Source organism: Pongo abelii, chromosome 13 (assembly GCF_028885655.2).
Source record: "Pongo abelii isolate AG06213 chromosome 13, NHGRI_mPonAbe1-v2.0_pri, whole genome shotgun sequence".
In the NCBI taxonomy this organism is placed as follows: domain Eukaryota; kingdom Metazoa; phylum Chordata; class Mammalia; order Primates; family Hominidae; genus Pongo; species Pongo abelii.
In genome coordinates this window covers 94,327,760-94,346,187 of record NC_071998.2, presented here as the reverse complement: position 1 = coordinate 94,346,187, position 18,428 = coordinate 94,327,760, and the positions used below count along the sequence as shown (strand labels likewise).

General features: G+C 34.4%; 1 long non-coding RNA gene across 1 annotated transcript in view; it reads left to right on the top strand.

Annotated features, from left to right (window-relative positions):
• LOC129047965 (uncharacterized) overlaps positions 1 to 18,428 on the top strand; it is a 176,717-nt gene that overhangs the window by 28,014 nt on the left and 130,275 nt on the right. Inside the window, exon 2 of the long non-coding RNA XR_008509905.2 lies at positions 5,036 to 5,108. This is a non-coding gene — a long non-coding RNA (uncharacterized LOC129047965). The remainder of the gene's footprint in view (positions 1 to 5,035; positions 5,109 to 18,428) is intronic.

The following is an 18,428-nucleotide window of genomic DNA, read 5'->3' as shown; positions in this document are numbered from 1 at the left end:
AAATGGATTTTTCCCTTTAATATCCACTCTGTAATCAAAGAATGAAAAATGGACCATTACTCACAAGAATTGCTAATAATGCAAATATCCTTGAAGTTAATCTTCAAGGAGAGAATATGAGCAGTTTGAAAATGAGAAAAGAGCATCAATAGGAAACTCAGAAAGTAATTGTTAAAGTCCACAAAAATCATATAAAACTATGAACATATTCACTTATTAATACAGAAAAGTAAATTATTAGAACTTCATATGGGTATCATTTTATTATCTATTAATTTGCAACATTAAAAATCAAAGGTGATAATATGCTATCAAGTATGTGGCAAAATTGATGCAGAGTGTTGGTGGCAGGAAAAATTGGTACCTCTTGTGAAAATATTGTGGCAATGTACTTTAAAAAACATGAAACATTTAATAGTTTTTTTCTCATTAATTCTACCTTTGAAATGTATTTTAAGATGCAATATAACATGAAGCTTAAAGTATGAATAAATATGCTCTTTGGGGTGTTATAAAGTCTATTGTATTGAAATATCTCTGTGGTAGGCTATTAATTGTGAAAAATCAATTTTATAGAATTGTAACAAACCCATTGCACTGTTAATTAGGACTATGTTAAGTTACTTTTGGGGATAAGGAGAGCTAGAAATATAGAACTAATAATTTACATTTGTATTTTATATGGTCATACCTTTTCAAAACATGTATTAGTTTTCTATTGCTACTGTAACAAATTACAACAAACTCTTTTTCACATGACACAGATTTTTTTCATATGGCATCACATATGTATTTTTCATATGGCATCACCATCTTCCCCTTTTGCATATAAAGTCCCCTTTTGATTACATTGGGTCTATCTGGATAATCCAGGATAATCTCTTTAAATCAGCTGATGAGCAATTTTAATTCCATCTGGGTAAAAATTAGCAAACTAGAAAATAAGGCATCTCTCAACTATAATATGCTATGAGAAAAACATGTTTGTGCTGGCATAGAATATAAATTAATGGAGAGCAGGGGTAGAAGGGGGTAGAAGGGATAGAGACTGGGACTTACTTAGTCCTGTCCAAAAAAAAAAAAAAAATGTTTTTGAGACGGCAATAGTTGAGGGGGAAACCTGAAGGAACAGAAGCCTGCCAGGAGAGATTAAATGGAAATCCCACACAGGTAGAAGAAACAAGGGAATCAAATGTTCAATGGCTTGATGTAAGAGAGTGCATAATGGCGCATTAATCAATTAGGGTATAGTTTGGCAGAAATATAAGCAGTCCTACCCCCAACTGATCACTAAAGTCTGTGGCTCAATTACTAGTTCAAGAGAATAGTCATAACCTTTGTGATGGCTAGTTTTATATATCAACTTGACTGGCTATGGTGCACAGATTAAACATTATTTCTGTGTGTATCTATGGGAGTGTTTCTGGATGAGATTAGTATTTGAATCTCTGAACTCAGTAAAGTAGTTTTCCCTCCCCAATCCATCCAGGGCCTCAATACAACAAAAGGCAGCTGAAGCAGGAATGTATCCCTTTTTACTTCCTATCTGCCTACTTAAGCTGGGACAATTCAATTTATCTTCTGCCCTTGTACTCATTCTGAATTACATCACCCTTCTTTGGTCTCCAGCCTGCAGACAGTAGATTATTTAACAATTTCCCAGCCTCCACAATCTTGTGAGCCAATGCCTCGCAATAAATAAATCTACTGGTTCTGCTTCTTTGGAGAACCTTGACTAATACAACCTTTTTATGATATTTCAATAGCTTAACTGTCAATGATTCTAGTTATGCAGGATTTTATTGTATCTATTTTTACATATCATCTTGTATAATATTTTTCATGCCGTGGTGATTGGCCCATCAGTAGTTCATAAAGTCAATATAATTTGATAGCATACATTTAATAAAATAGAATATATTATAAAATATTATAGACATAATACTTTTTTCTTAAAGTTTCTGTTGGCTGGGTATGTGTAAATGTATATGTACGTATGTTTTTACCAGATCATGATGTCGTAGGAGCCAAGGAGAACTTTCCCCTTGGCTCTATGAAGGTTTGCTGAAAAGTCAGCTTTTATAAGAAAAATACATTAGATAAAAGACATACAAATTTATTTAATGTGGGTACACAGGGGACTCCAGAATGAAGACCCAAAGATACAGAAGATGTCCATTTTTATGCGTAGCTTCAACAAAGTATGAACAGCTATGTAGAAATGACAGCCCGGCTAGCAAGGCCTGTCTGTCTAAATTACTCTTGATGTCTGAGCATGCATTCCTTCCTTCTCATTGTGGGGAAGGACTCCTTTTGGAATGGGGGCCTTATGACTTACAGTCAAACAAGGTGGGTCAGATAATTTCTTTATGACCATTTTTTACAAAGAAAGGTAGAGGGAAAATTGAAATAATATTCTTTTGGCAATATGACTGGCTTTGGAGAAATGTGCATTCTGGTTTCTACGACCTGCCTTGAGGAAGAGAGGTTCTAGTTTCTATGGCTAGCCTCAGGAGAAAATGGAACTCAAGAGACAAGAGAATAGAAGGTCAGAGAAAACCTTCTGCTTCTGAACCAGCTTCTGAAGACTTCATTTTGGGATATTATTATCTGAGCTCCCAAATTCCCTGGTATAAAACCTCCCCAAGAAGTTTTAAAGTCCAGAAAATGGGTTGGTGGATTGTCTTATATGCTATTGAACCAGTCTCTCAGTCTTAATAATAGGCCAGTCCAGTTAAACAATTACTAGTTGTGTCTCATTTCAGGCAATGATGTTTCAGATGGGCTTCCACCAAAGTCAGGCTTCTATGTGATTTGAATAATCGATATATAATGAAGCATTTCTCTGGAAACAAAATAAAAATAAAGTTTAATGGGTAGAACAAACTGTAAACTCAGTTTTTTCGTTTAGAAGGCAGCCTAATCAAGATTTTTAGACGTTGGGCTTGAAGAACCTTTAGATGAAGTGACAGCAGATAGTGGCAATCGGACAGATTTGTCCTGGTCCGCAGTTTGCATCAGGTCTCTAGTGAACTTTCTGAGTATTCCAGACATAAACAGCCATGAAGGATGTTCATATATTAAGTTGCTATAGTGATTTTTTTCCAAAATTCATATCAAGTTGTCTAGATTCAGTTTGTAGGGCTGCAGAAAAAAAGTAGTTTTAATTTAAATGATTTTAAGTCAGAAAAATGGGGAGAAAATGGAAACATTAGCTTGGAGACTTGTAGCCCGAGAAGAAATCAGAATTCAGTCTAAATTGCAGGCAAATAATAAAAACTCAAAATCAATGAACAAAGCTAGAATATAATAACATATGTACTGTAGTTTTATTTTGAGACATAATTTTTCTTTTTCCAGTTTCTCATTTGTATCACAGACAAATCACAATAGCACCAATTTATTTGCAAAATAGATTTCAGTCTTATAATCCTTGTCCTGATTATTTGCATGAAGTGCAGCAAACATAGTGACTGGTCATATAAGCTTTTAAAAATTGGCTTTGCTGGAACTTTTGTAAGGAATTTCAGATTTGATTTTCAAAAGCCTCTTGAGGCTGGGAAGCCAAGCCAAGGAATTTCCATCAGACTGTCTATCAATACGTATATGAAATGGTTGAATTTCTCTTTTTTCAAGGTCCCAAAGTAACTTGAGGTTCCTGGTCCTGTCAGCAAGTGACATTCTTTACTTACCACAGGTCAGGAATCCTGTAAATGAACCATGTATACAGGGTATCAGGCCAGTCTTTCCAAGTGGCTTTTTATTGGTTCTATAAAGTCAACTTTAACTCCTCAAAGCAGTCTGAGCCTATCTGAAAATATGTCATTCCATTTAAACCCTTGGTAAAAATAACCAGTGTCTCCAATTGTGTCTGGTTATAAAAGAAAACAAATTTTTATTGGACATTTGAAAATAACTGTATTTCCATAATTATACATACAAATAGTTTCCAAATACTGGATAAATCAAGGATTTTTTTTTATATACTTTAAGTTTTAGGGTACATGTGCACAATGTGCAGGTTAGTTACATACGTATACATGTGCCATGCTGGTGTGCTGCACCCATTAACTCATCATTTAGCATTAGGTATATCTCCTAATGCTATCCCTTCCCCCCCAGCCACCCCACAACTGTCCCCAGAGTGTGATGTTCCCCTTCCTGTGTCCATATGTTCTCATTGTTCAATTCCCATCTATGAGTGAGAACATGCGGTGTTTGGTTTTTTGTCCTTGCGATAGTTTACTGTGCTTCAACAATGTAAAATATTTTTGTTATTTTTGATCACTGTCAAAAGAAGTTTAAGAGCCATTGCTTTAGCATCTATGTATGGACAATAAGGGTAATTCTTCAGAGATTAACCTGAACTACATCGTACTGGCCTCTGTGAAAATGATGGGCTTAGCTTTGTTCACATTGAAGGAATACATTTATAAGAAACTTAATGGATATTATCACTATATTTAAGGTGAAAACATTACCCTCTTCATCGCACAATGTGTATGTCTCTGTATTATAGCCTGAAGGAGAAATTATTTATATGGTATCTGTAAAGAGGATAATTGCTACATTTTTTAGTAACTTTTGATTGACATGATAGTCACAGAAATATTTATTTTTTTCCCCGTGTGGCTTCTAGAAATCTTAGGACCAAATATTGAATAAATTGTTCCAGGTATATAAGATTTCATGGTATTTTGCCTTCCAAATTAATTTATGCCATCCATCTAATTTTTCTGTTTGTACTATATTTTTGTTTCAGTTTTTTTACTATTTAAAATTTGTTTTTATCTTGTCATATTTTAATTTGTAAACTGCCTTAAATCGTTTTGGACGTACTGCAACCAAAAAGCATAAAGATATGTGTTAAAGAAGAAATATACCTGTTTTCAACAATTTTCGTGATCTACAAAAGTATCTGTTAGAGAAGAAAGTATTTTCTAACAAACAGCCTTCAAGTTTCAAGTATTTAAGTCAACTATATAAACATACTTCATCTTTTAATTGAGTAAAATATATTATTTATTTATTTCAGAAAATAGATGACTTGTCCAAGACACTATAACTGGTGAATTACTGAAGTTAGAACTAAACCAAACTGTTTTATGGTAGGTATGATGATTTATTGTCGTTTCTCAATGTGGGTAAGTTTGTGTATGTTTAAATACTACTAAACAATTAAAAACTACTCCAAAATTAATTGACATATTAGGAAAATAGTACTTGTGTGTGTATATATGTGTGTATATATATGTATATATAGTTGTGTATTTGTGTATATAGCTATGTGTCCATACATACATGCACACATGCTTTTATCAAATATTATTGATTGACCATTTATTTTTGCTCTTGAAACTCAAAATTGCATTTGCGATGTTGACATAGGCTTCTAATAACTATATATATATATATCTTTTTAAATTTTTCTGACTAACCTTTTTGTTTCAAAATCAAGCAAAGAAGTTGCTAGCTTCTGCCTTCCTTTGTAGTGCCTCTAACAAAACATAGATCTAACAATGTCATTCTACTTCTTCTTATCAGAAGTCTTAAATATCTCATTACACTCTGACTTTATGGTCTCTGCCTATTGCATTACAGTTTCTTCTATTGCATGATTCAGTGACGCAAATAGCTATATATCTCTTCTGATTTCTCTTTTTGTTTAGAATGGACATTTTCATGATGAGTGTAAGTAATGCATCCAAATACAAATATAGAACAAAGTTTTGTGCAGAGCATAGATTGACACACTGGATTGTGTTACATTTATTTCTTTGTGACTTTTTTTCCCCCCGAGACAGAGTCTCACTGTTGTCACCTGGGCTGGAGCGCAATGGCATAATCTGGGCTCACTGCAACTTTTGCCGCCCGGGTTCCAGCAATTCTCCTGCCTCAGCCTCCCAAGTAACTGAGATTACAGGCACCTGCCACCATGCCTGGCTAATTTTTGTATTTTTGGTAGAGACGGGGTTTCACCATGTTGGCCAGGCTGTTCTCGAACTCCTGACCTCAGACGATCCACCTGCCTCGGGCTCCCAAAGTGCTGGGATTATAGACATGAACCATCTTTAACACTACTTTTGCATATATTATTCTACATTGCTTCAGATACATTGCATACAGGATGATTATAAGTTATTAATAAAATTAAGTCATTAGAGTTTCATTTCAATATATAAAATATGTCCTACACTTAGAAGATTTCTGAATATGGAAAAATGTCTGCCATGGGGGAAGAGCAGTTTCCGCTCAGAAACTTCTTAAGCAGAGACTTAGATAGCCAGCACTGACAAATTTTTAATCAGGTAGTGTTTAATGGATGGAGTAGGACTGAGTGTTACTGACAAAGAAGTAAGACTACATTCTTGCCAAAGTCTTGTCTATAAAACATTTTATGACTTTATTTGTAGAGTTTTTAGATTATTTTTCCATAAAATAATTAAATATAAATAACTGTTAGTTTTTGCAAGTGAACACTTGTACTCATCTTCAAATGGAGGAGAAATCAAATAACTAATAAATATTGTCTAGCTTAAAACCGGCAGAAAGTATGTGCAAAAAATAAATATTACAACATAGTTATCTGCCAAGATTTCTAGAAGAACTTGTTACAATGGAAGTCATTTATTTATTTGTGTATCTCTAATTGAATTTAAGGAGTTCTTTTATATAGTTAGCTTATAAGAGGTTTTTCAAGACACGAAGGGCTGTTTAAGGGCTGCACATTTCTTATGTTCACATATATGTACCATTTTCTAATATGAGTAGATGGCATTTACTACCTGCTTTGGGTGGCATTCCCAAGGCACATGAACCTGGGCAGATCCAGTCCTCGCAGGCCAGGGGGCTCAACAGGCCTCGAAGGGACGAAAGTCTGGGCCTCCATAAGTAGGAGCTGGGCCCCTCCACCAGCATCTCCAGTGGGTGGTTCTTCACATTTCTGGTGGTATACCAAGGGTCTGGGATTCAGTGCTGAGCTCTTCCTTATTCACTCAACATTACTGAGGGAATCCTTGTTGACATATTTCCCTGTGCTGATAATATGCATAAATTCAGCATGTTGCCAAATCTAATCTGAGATTGTGAAACAATTATGTTTATAATATCCAAGAGATAATTATCAAAATTTAAGAAATAAATTGCATTACAAATTACATTGAACTCAATCTTCTTTAATCAACTAAAATATTGATATAAATACCTTTATTCACATACAGAAATAGTAAGTAGTAAACAAAAATTATGGGGAAAGATGGCTTGTTGGTTTTGGAGTTTCAGAAGACTATTTTTTAAACAAGTGAATTGCTTAGACTTATGAAACTTCTAGTTCTGGCTGGGGAGCAAAGAAATGTTGAAAATCTCTAGCACGTTTAAGTCAGACTGTCTCATCTCTGTCATTGATCTCATTTTCTAAATGGAGTAAGCAGTGTCAGTTCTAAATGTTTTATTTACCCTGATTTGGAATTTTAAAAAATCTTCGAAAGTCAGAGCAGCCAGATAAGATAGATTTTAAGGTAAGTTTTTTTTTTTTTCCAACTTTTATTTTAGATTCAGAGATACATGTGCAAGTTTGTTACCTGGGTATATTGAATGATGCTGAGGTTTGGGATACAAATGATCCATTTCTAAGCATAGTACCCAATAGTACCCACTAGTTAGTAAGTTTTGAGGTTTGGTGGGGAGTATAAACTATATGAATAATTTCTAGCATCCTAGCCACTGAAATAACACAAACTGAAGGAATTTTCTTCCCCCGGTTAAAAATAGTTTTATCTGCAGTAGAAAACTTACATATAGTTAGTTGTTGGTGAGCCAGTAAACAGATCAGAAAGGAAAATGAACCACTATCAGAATAAGATCTACATCAGGCTGTTCTGCTATATGTCAGCATTTGCTTACCCTTTCTCTTTCATTATAGCATTGAACTACTGACATGCCCAAAGAAGAAAACCCATTCACAACCACTAAAGTCCATGGCCATTTAAATATGAAAATAGTAAAAACCACTTACAAACTGCCAAATAGAAAGGCATTCAGAAATTATTACTTTTCTTCTAACCTCCTTTAAAACAATAAATTGTTCTCTTATTGGATGTCAAGTAATGTGCTCAAAGCAAATAGTTTAGGACTAGATATTGGCCATGTTGTAATGATAAACTTTGAATTCATAAATCTTTACATTGAAACAGTACATTTGAAAGTTTATGTTACCATACAATTGTGGTTTATTTTATATTATGATTATTTTTCTTCAAGAAATTTCCACCCTCTCCCTAACCACCCCCCGAAAATCGCCAATCTTATTTCCTTAATAGATTATAAAACTGAGTTAAGAGAAGAATCTGAAAAATATGTAAGAGAGAATATTCAAGAAATGAGACATTTATTGATATCCCCAGGTTGGCTCAGGGATGGCTTTAACTATCACTTGCAAAATTTCAGTACCGCAATCTGCTTGTCAGGAACTAACAGACAGAAGAGATATTCTGAAGAGGCCATGTATACAAAATTACGTTTAACCTGTGAGAATTATCTCTAATACTATAGGCCTGATTCTTGCATTGCTATTCAGATCACAGCCTTGACATCATCACTGGAACCTTGGAATTGTTTTTAATTCTGTTCTCCAGCCTTGCCATACCTTTGACGTTAGAGGAACTCAGTTCTCTTGTCTTGACCAACCCCAACAAAATAGCCCTAAACTAATGTTAAGTCAGAGTATGCAATTATGTGCTCATGTATATAACTAATGTTAAGTTGTGTATCAAGATAATTTGCTTCTTTAAAATTATATAATTTGCCAAACTTTGTTATTATTATTATATTCTTCAACTTTTATCTTAAGTTCTGGGGTATGTGTGCAGGTTTGTTACATAGGTAAACGTGTGTCATGGTGGTTTGCTGCACAGATCATCCCATCACCTAGGTATTAAGCTTGGCATACATGAGCTATTCTTCCTGATGCTCTCTTTCCCTTGGCTCTCCAACAGACCCCAATGTGTGTTGCTCCCCTCCATGTGTCCATGTGTTCTTATCATTCAGCTCCCACTTATAAGTGAGAACATGCGGTGTTTGGTTTTCTGTTCCTGCATTCAAACTTTCCTTTCCTTTTTTTGACCTAAAAAAGTAATAGGAAATGTTATTGCAATTTATTATGAGCATGTGGAATTGCATACTTTCATCCTCTGTAATTTAAATTCTGCATTCCATGGCATAATGTCTGAATTGATACCAATTTATAATAAATCCCTAGCACTGTATACATTTTCATGTTGGAAAACTGATTCTTGTTTCCAGGATTATTATTTAAATAGTAGGACAAATATATCATGAATCAGATCTTTTTTAGTTGGAACCTTTTTTGTGCAGAAGTTTGTTGGGAAAAGCTGAGTGTTGGGAGAAGCTGAGGCAGGGCTTGCATGTCTGATGTAATGTAAAAGAGTCTTTGGACATGTCTGGGGTTCAGGATCTAAAACCGCTTGTGGCCTTTGGAACACCAAGCTCTGTGCTAAAGGGTGGAAGGCTACCCTGATGCACAATAAGCTAAGCCCAGGGCATAAAACTCCTCATGGCTTGGATAGAATCCAGCATTTGTGGCCTCTGGAATGTGTCTAGACTGGCTGGCTTCTTGCTCTTTGCTCTCCCAGGATCGATTGTATCTTGAGTTAAAAGAACCTGCTCTCCATTATCTCAAGTAGCAGAGCATATGCTAAACCATCACAGCTGTAAATCATGTGCTTAATGCAATGCTCCCTTTCACCCCCACATTCTCACCACCTGTTTCTTTGTTTGATCACCAATAAATAGTCTTGGCTTCCAGAGCTCAGGGCCTTTGTGGCCTCCACACTTGCAATGGCCCCCTGAACCCACTTTCTCTCTCAAACTGTCTTTTTTAGTTCCTTTGACTCTGCCGTACTTTGTCACCCCCACGACCTGGTGTTGGGACCGATCACCCCAACAAAGTTTATTACATGTGTTTTGGAAGTTCATTGTATATGTCTAGTAAATGCAACATATTTGCCATACTGAAGCCATACTGAAGTTACGACACAATTTTATTCTAATAAAGAGAAACTGCTCCCTTCCAAACATGAATTGGAATACAAAAGAAACAGTTTTATTTGATGTGGATGAGACTTCTGGACATATGTTAACTTTGGATAAGAAAACATATTTGCAAATTGTGCCAACATATTTATAAAAGCTATGCTGTGGTGTATTACAAATTGGGTATACAGACATATTTGGGCATGTTGTTCATCTTTGCGACTGTCTTACGCAGCATAATTCTTTGCACAACCTATACGCTCAATAAAAACATTTGTTAGTTTTTTGTGGAAAAAAGGATCATGATTTATTTGTATACACTAGAGAAGCATAATCATTAAATAGTTTGATAAAATTTTCTTGGAAAGCTCATGAGGATAGAATTAGGTAGGGGGAATCAATAGAAGGAAGATATCAAAAAGGACTTTGAAATAACATAAATGTTAGATGAAGAGAAGCTAAAATATAGAAACTATCTTGAAATCAATATATATTCCAAAACTATGACAATGAAGCAACAGTTCATCAGTTGGATATGAAAACTAAACAGAAGTCATTAAATATTAATTGAACAAAATAAATAGTTATACAGTATCATTTACCAGTCTCTAATGATTCTGAAGAGCATGGACTTTTTCCTCATTACCAAAATCACAAACTATTTGAGTACAGGAACTGTCTGTTCGTTCCATTATCATACATAGTTCATAATAGATATTCAATGATTATTCAATAAATACATGAATAGAAAGTAAAAACTATATATGTACTATAAAATGTTTCAAAGACAAAAATGAAATTCATAACAATTATGTTTTAGTGTTTGAGAAGATTCTTAGGAAAGCAGAAAGTATCACTTCTGTAGGCATAAGACTTCTATGTCAACATTGTTAAAAATAGCATTGTTTGCATCCTTAAAATGTTCAGCAACTGGTATCCAGTGATGGTAGAGCTATTCTTCCTCATTCATTCTTGGCACATGCCTTATATCTGTGGAACGATGAGAGAAAATTCAACAACACTCCACTTTAGTTAGCAGCAGAATATGATCGTCTTAAAGAAACTCTGAATGTTACGCTGCTCCTGCATTTTGAAAAGTGCCCATACCTGAACAAGAGCTAGTGTTCTGAGGCCCTTACACAATGCTTAGCTGATTAGTGGGCTTGGAGTTTGAGGCAGCTGCACGGGCAAATTGTTTTGCATCTAAATATGGATTTTTATGAGGCTACATAGCTTTTGTAAATAAACCTGAAGAAATGTTCCACCTGTGCTCTTAGAATATTGGGAAAATTCTTAGATAACAGCTCTTTTTGGATTAAAATGTATTATTGCAAACATTTTTTGAGACAAGTCATTGCTTTGGCATCATTCCATGAGTTTGAGAAGCATAAACTTTGAAACGAAGTGTTCAGCAAATCTCGAAAATGATAATGACAGGAAAGAAACATCACAAAATTTCTGGGGCAGAATAGAAATACGTTATGTTGGAAAAACATTTTCTATGCACAGTGTAAAAATGCAGCTTGAGTAGTATTAAGCAAAGAGATTGAAAGGGTTCAGAAAAGCAGTGATTCAGGAAAAAGTGCCCAGATTCAGGAGTTAACTAGATTTCAAACACCTGCCACAGGCAAACTACCTTTGTGATCAAGTTAAGTAAACTTTCATTCAAAACTTTTGCTTTTTGTCACTACTATGAATACAACAGTTGTGAATATTTTATATTACTCAAATAAAAAGTGTCCATTAACTCTCTGACTCACAATGATTATCCAATAATTTGCACACAGTTGTCCTTCATAAGACTTTTTTTTTTTTTTGAAACAGAGTTTCAGTCTTATTGCCCAGGCTGGAATGCAATGGCACCATCTCAGCTCACTGCAACCTCCGCCTCCCAGGTTCAGACAATTCTCCTGCCTCAGCCTCCCGAGTAGCTGGGATTACAGGCACCCATCACTATGCCCAGCTAACTTTTGTATTTTTAGTAGAGACGGGGTCTCACCATGTTGGCCAGGCTGTTCTCGAACTCCTGACCTCAGGTGATCCACCTGCCTAGGTCTCCCAAAGTGCTAAGATTACAGGCGTGAGCCACTGCACCTGGCCTATAAGACTTATATGATGATTACGTGGTGCTGCATATTTGAAAGGCTTAAACCATGCCTGGCACATTTGTTAAGAGGTATGTATCATCTCTCTGCTGGTTACATCCCAGGGTATCCATGTTACCAAGAAGATATGATTTCTTCACTAGCATGAGGCTTTTATTTACAGATTTATGACAGTGTCCCTTATTTTAGTTTGGAAACATTTTACTTTTGCTTAGCTCATTAATGTTTATATCTTATAGATTGATTATTATAGCTATAGAGTGAGAAGATAACTGGTATGTTTCTTCTGTAAATATTTACAGACACATGCCCACAAATGCTTTACAATATAATCTTAATGTCTGCTTAAATGTAACAAGCAAAAAACAAAATATATATGGTGTGAATTTCATTTTTAACAACTATTTCCCTAAGTTGTGCAACTCTGGGTAAGTTGTATTTTTTTTTATTTTCTTATTTTCTATTTTTTTCATTAAGAGTAGCAAAAAGTATTAGAAACATTAACCTGAGATAAGAGACAGTGCTTTGTATTAAGAAGGTCTAATTGTTAATTTAACCAAATCCAATGGATTCATGACTCTAATTTTTAAAAAGAAAATCTATTACCTAAGTATTATAAAAAGTGTAAGGAGGTGTGTTGAGCAAAGAAAATGGTAATTGTGTGAGTTATTTTAAATAAACATTAACCAAATAAAGCAACAATTACATTACGTAGTATGTGGAATCAAATAAATTGAATTAAAATAGTAAAAGTGCATAATGCTAGAAAGAATGTCTAGAGTCATATCGGTCTATATTAAATGTCTATTGTAAATCATAAGTATTCAAAATTTTATTCAAAAAGGTTTTCAAGCCCCTCAGATAAAGTTGGGTACCTCTATTAAGTGTTCTCATACACTATATTACTCTGTTTTTTTTTGGAGTATGCATTTCTATTCTCATTGATTATTTAATTAAAATCTGTTCTCACCAGCAGTCTAGACATTCCATTAGGTAGGACTTTTTTTTTTCCGTCTCACTGGTATATCCCCAATAAGTGCACAGCCTGTGGCACACTGAAAGAGCATCACAAAAATGATTGATTATGTAAACAAATAAATGGATGAAGATAAATGGGTAATAAACACAACAGAATAATCAAGTTCATTTGGGGTTAGGAAAGGCTTCTCAAAAGAGATAACTCTATTTTGTTTACAATGAGTAAATAAGTCACTTGGAAAGGAAGGGAATAAAGATGATCAGTGGGAGAAGAGTCAGCATAGGAAAAGCCTGCAAATAAAAACTTTCATGTGTCAGTATTTGTCAGAGCATGGAGGAAAATGGAAAAATAATGGGACTCAGCATGGCCATGGCTTATTATGGCCAGGACACTGGCAGTTTGTATTGATACTCCATGTAGCTTAGAAAAGACAAAATGCATTATCCAGTGTTGGTTATAGTATCTAGGTGGGCTCAATAAACAAAGCTTATTAATTGTGCTTTTCATAAGGTATTGCATTTCTTTGATTATTCAATGCTAACAGTGGTAGATTAAGCATGGGTCAATGTCATGGCATATTTGTTATTTTCTCCTTGTATTTTAGTCATTTTTTTGCTTCATATAATTTGAAGCTATTTATTAGATGCATTATATATTACTCAAAAATTAAACTTTTGATAATTATACAATGTTTCTCTTTGTCTCTAGAAATGCTTTGTCTTCAACTCTGTTTCATCAAATGTTAATATCATAGCACAAGCTTTCTTTTTGCTACTTTTGTCTGATATATCTATTTTATACTTTTACGTTTGACTTTTATCTGATGTTTAATACTCAGCTCTTATAAACAACAGACACTTTTCTGTTGTTAATTCAGTTTAATCATCTTTGTGTATTAACTGGAGAGTTCATTTGAGTCACATTCAGTTTGATTAATATGCTTACTTTGTCCTTTATACTTGTATAGCTTTTTCTACCTAATTTTTTTCTTCCTTTCTACTTTTTGATTAACTGAAATTATGATCTTTTTATATTTTCTCATTCTGCTTATTGTTAGTTATGTATCTTCTTATATTTTAGTGGATTTTTTGAAAATCATAACATGGATTTAAAAAATATGTATGAAGTAAATTAGTGGTTTTACCCCATTCTTAAACAATATAAAGATTTAGAATGATTTAACTCCAGCTTTACTCCAGAGATAAGTGCTTCAACTGTTTTAAATTGATTTAATCCCAAATATTAGGCAATATTATCATTAATTTATTTAGCTAATTTTTATTTAAAGTTACTCACATGATTACTATTTTATTTACTCAATATTCTTTCTTACACTTTTGATTACACATTTGTAAATAATTTTTCTACTTTGTTAAGTCAAATTGCAAAGAGCTTTTCATGGTAGGCAGAATCCTAAAATGATTTTCAATGACATTCTCTCTTACATAATCCCATTGCCTCTGAATGTGAATGAAAATTGTAAATATGATGAAATATATTGTTGATGCTTCTGTTATGTTATATGACACAGATTAGGAAGTGGAGATTATCCAGGTGGGCCTAACATAATCCCTTGAGCCCTTTAGAAACAGAGAGATTTATTTAGCTGGTTGCAAAAGGGGAACTCAGATTTAAAATATGAGAGGGATTTGATGTGGGAGAGGTTCTTTGTTGGTGGCTTTGAGCTGGAGGAGACCATAGAGCAAGGTTTGAGAACAGCGTCTTGGAGATCAGAGCATTACCTAACCAAGAGAAAACAGAAACTATAATATGTCAACAGCAAGGACCGGATTCTGCTAATAACAGAATGAGCTTGGGAATAGATAATTAGATAAAGCTTAGCCCTGTTGACAGGTTGATTTCAGCCTGATGAAAACCTTGACAAAGAACTCAATTGAGCTTACCTGCTCTCTGAGCTGCATACTATGAGAAAATAAATGGGGGTTGTTTTAAACTCCTGAGTTGTGATAACTGTTTATGAATCAGTAGACAACTAATACATCTTTAGTGAGATTCTATTCATGTTAAATTCTCTGTTTTCTGATACTTATTTCTAGATAATTATTTTCCACAAAGATTTAAAAATACTTTTTATAGCCTTCTGTTTTAAAAGGTCAATTTTGATTTTTTTGGCTCTTTTATAAACAATCTTTCTTGTTAGTTGCTTTAGTAATTTTTTTTTTTTAATTTGTGTCTTTCTTTATGCTACTATAGTAGAATACCAAAGACTGGGAATTCCAGAACTGCTATAACAGAATATGACAGACTGGATAATTTATAAAAATCAGAAATGTATTTGTCATAGTTCTGGAAGTCATAGTTCTGGAAATCACAGTTCTGGAAGTTCAACATCAAGGTGCCAGCATTTGATATTTAGTGAAGGCCTTCTTGCCACGTCCTCTGGAGAAAAAAGAATGCTATGTCCTCACATGGCAGAAGGTGGAAGGACCAAAAACAAGCTATCTGATGGATGAATGGAGCCTCTTAATCCCATTAACTATGAAGGATCCCTTATGGCCCAATCACATCTGAAAATCTCACCTTTTAATGAGATGACATTGGCAACACCTGAATTTTGCAGGGGACACATTCAAACCATAGCAACTTGACTTCACGACAATGTATCTAGATGTGGATTTATTTTTCTTTTTTCTTTCCCTTCTTTTTTCCTTCCTTTCTTTGTTTCTTATCCTTCCTTTCCTCTCCTTTCCCTCCTCTTCCCTCCGTCTTTTTTTTCTCTCTCCCTACCTCCCTCCCTCTTTATTTCTGCTTTTTGTTCTTTAGTCATTTTAACATTTTAGCTTGGGGATTTCTCTGTCACAACATTACTAAAGGATGGGAACTGTATCACTGCTCAATCTTAGCTTAATTTGGGAAGGGGCATTTCCAAGTTGAACTTAGTTGCATGCTCATTTTCAAGGTTTTGTTTATAGTTCATTATGTAGCCAAAATAAATGAAGGAGCAGGTCAGTAGGAGCTGGTAAGTGTCCATAAGGCAGCTCCATCTTTGCTGCTATTTAACTCAATACATCTATGTGTTTAAATTTGCTTATGGTCTCACAGAATGCGCCTTACTCTCTTGTCAGAACAGTGATGGTTCTATAAAAATGGTTCTCTAGAGTATTGCTTCAATAATTTCATGTAAAGTTTTTCAAAGTATCCTGTTTTCTGTATCACCAGATATACAAGTGGAAAAGGCCTGAGATACCATTTGATTTGTTAGATAGGTGGTGCAGAAACAATGAAGAGTGTGAGAACAAGGTGTAGCAATCACATTTGCATTTTTAAAAGTTATACTGTTGATAGTATGGAGGGTAAATTGTAGGGTGTAATAAACTGCGATAGGAGACGAAAGCCTCAGAGAGAAATGGTAGTGCAGATGAAAAGGAAAAAACATGCAAGAGAATCTCAGATAGTGAATCAACAGGAATTTGTAAATTGTTGGATTTTTTTAAAAAGGTAAGAAAAAAAGGTTTGAAGGCTAGATTTGCAATTATTTCTTGCTTGTATGAATGTTTTCATGGAGTTGTTACTACCCAGAAAAGAATCAGAAAAGAAAAGGATAGGTTAGGTCATGGTAGTGGCTCCAAAATAACTATTTTAGCATGAGTGCTTTAAGATTAATTATATGGAGGCAGAACCATTCCACTGGACATTTGGAGTTAGTGATTTGAAGTTCAGAAGAAAGAGAACACCCAGAGTTTTATTTGTCTGTTTTTAAGAAACATCAACAAATAGAAAAACTTGAAGGTCGGTTACTCTGTGATATTGCCCAGGCAGTATTTATAGTAAACAGAGAAAGGGAGCACCAAGATGTTTAGGAGTGAGCACAATTGTTATACTATAGAACAGAAATTTGATCACCAGGGCCCTAGAGAAAATGAGAAATCTCCATGATATAGTTTTGATGTGTGTCCCTGCCCAAACCTTATATTGAAACGTAATTCCCAATGTTGCAGTTGGGGCCTGGTGGGAGGCGTCTGCATCATAGGGGCAGATTTCTCATGAATGGTTTAGCACCATTCCACTTGGTATTGTCCTTGCAATAATGAGTGAGTTCTCATGAGATGTGGTCATTAAAAAGTTTGTAGCACTTCCAATTTTGTTCTCTCTTGTTCCTCCTTTTGTCTTGTGATGTTCCTGCTCCCCTTTCACCTTCTGCCATGATAGTAAGTTTCCTGAGGCCTCTGCAGAAGCCAGGCAGATGCCAGTATCATGAATCCTATAAGCCTGCAGAATCATGAGCCAATTAAAACTCTTTTCTTTATAAATTACCCAGTCTCAGATATTTATTTATAGCAATGTGAGAATGGACTAATGCATTCCATAATATGTTTATTTCAGTATTTCAGTTACACCTGTCTCTCCTTTCTAATTGTCATTGTCAACCAATAATAGATTGTGTTTTCCCCTACATTTTTATGCTATTCTTCTTTGAATAAAACAAATCCCAAAAGTTAGTTTCAAATTGTCAGCACTCTTTCCAATTTCATAATGAAAAAACATGAGGTTGTAGGTTTTAAAAGTTGCAACCTGATTGCTCTCAAGAAAATTTTAAACCTAAATAATCTTTTGGAAATGCATTCTGCCCCATTACTCAGAGTTTCAGTTCTTTTTCACACAGTGAAATCTATGATTAAATTGCACATTTCTGTGGATAGTGATAGTCAACATCTATCTCCAATCAAAGAAACAACACACCAAATTCAAGATGTTTTTCATGGAAGCACTTTAATTCCATGCTTGTTGTGAGTTCTGTGATACAGAATTACTGAAGATTGTTCACAAGAAACAGAATAATACATTCAAGCTAAAAATGCATTGAGAGTGTTTTCCCCATCCATAATTCATTAAAAATGAGTAAAAATAAAAATCATAGATGATGATGTCCTAATTTGGAGACAAATATCAAGGGTTTTATTCATTACTGAATGTGAATTCAAATAACTTATATTCTCATGGTATAACTTATTCACAATATTGCCTGGAGGATATTCTAGGACAAAAGTATGAACTTGCCTTTTTGCTGAGTTCCCTAAACCTTCCTTGTTTCTACCTTTTCTGAATTTTGAAATAGTCAAATACTTTCACAGAATTTCCTGTACTTGTCAACTTCCAACTGAAGATCTTTTATAGTAATAAACTTACTTCTCTTTGAGTGATAATGCTCTACTCCTTACAGCCTGGAGAAAAGATGCCTGTGTGTGTCAATCTAAACAAAGAATAAATGCACTTACAAATATGTTTTGCGATACCAGTCTTTTATCATTATACTTTTTTGGTATTTGGTATGA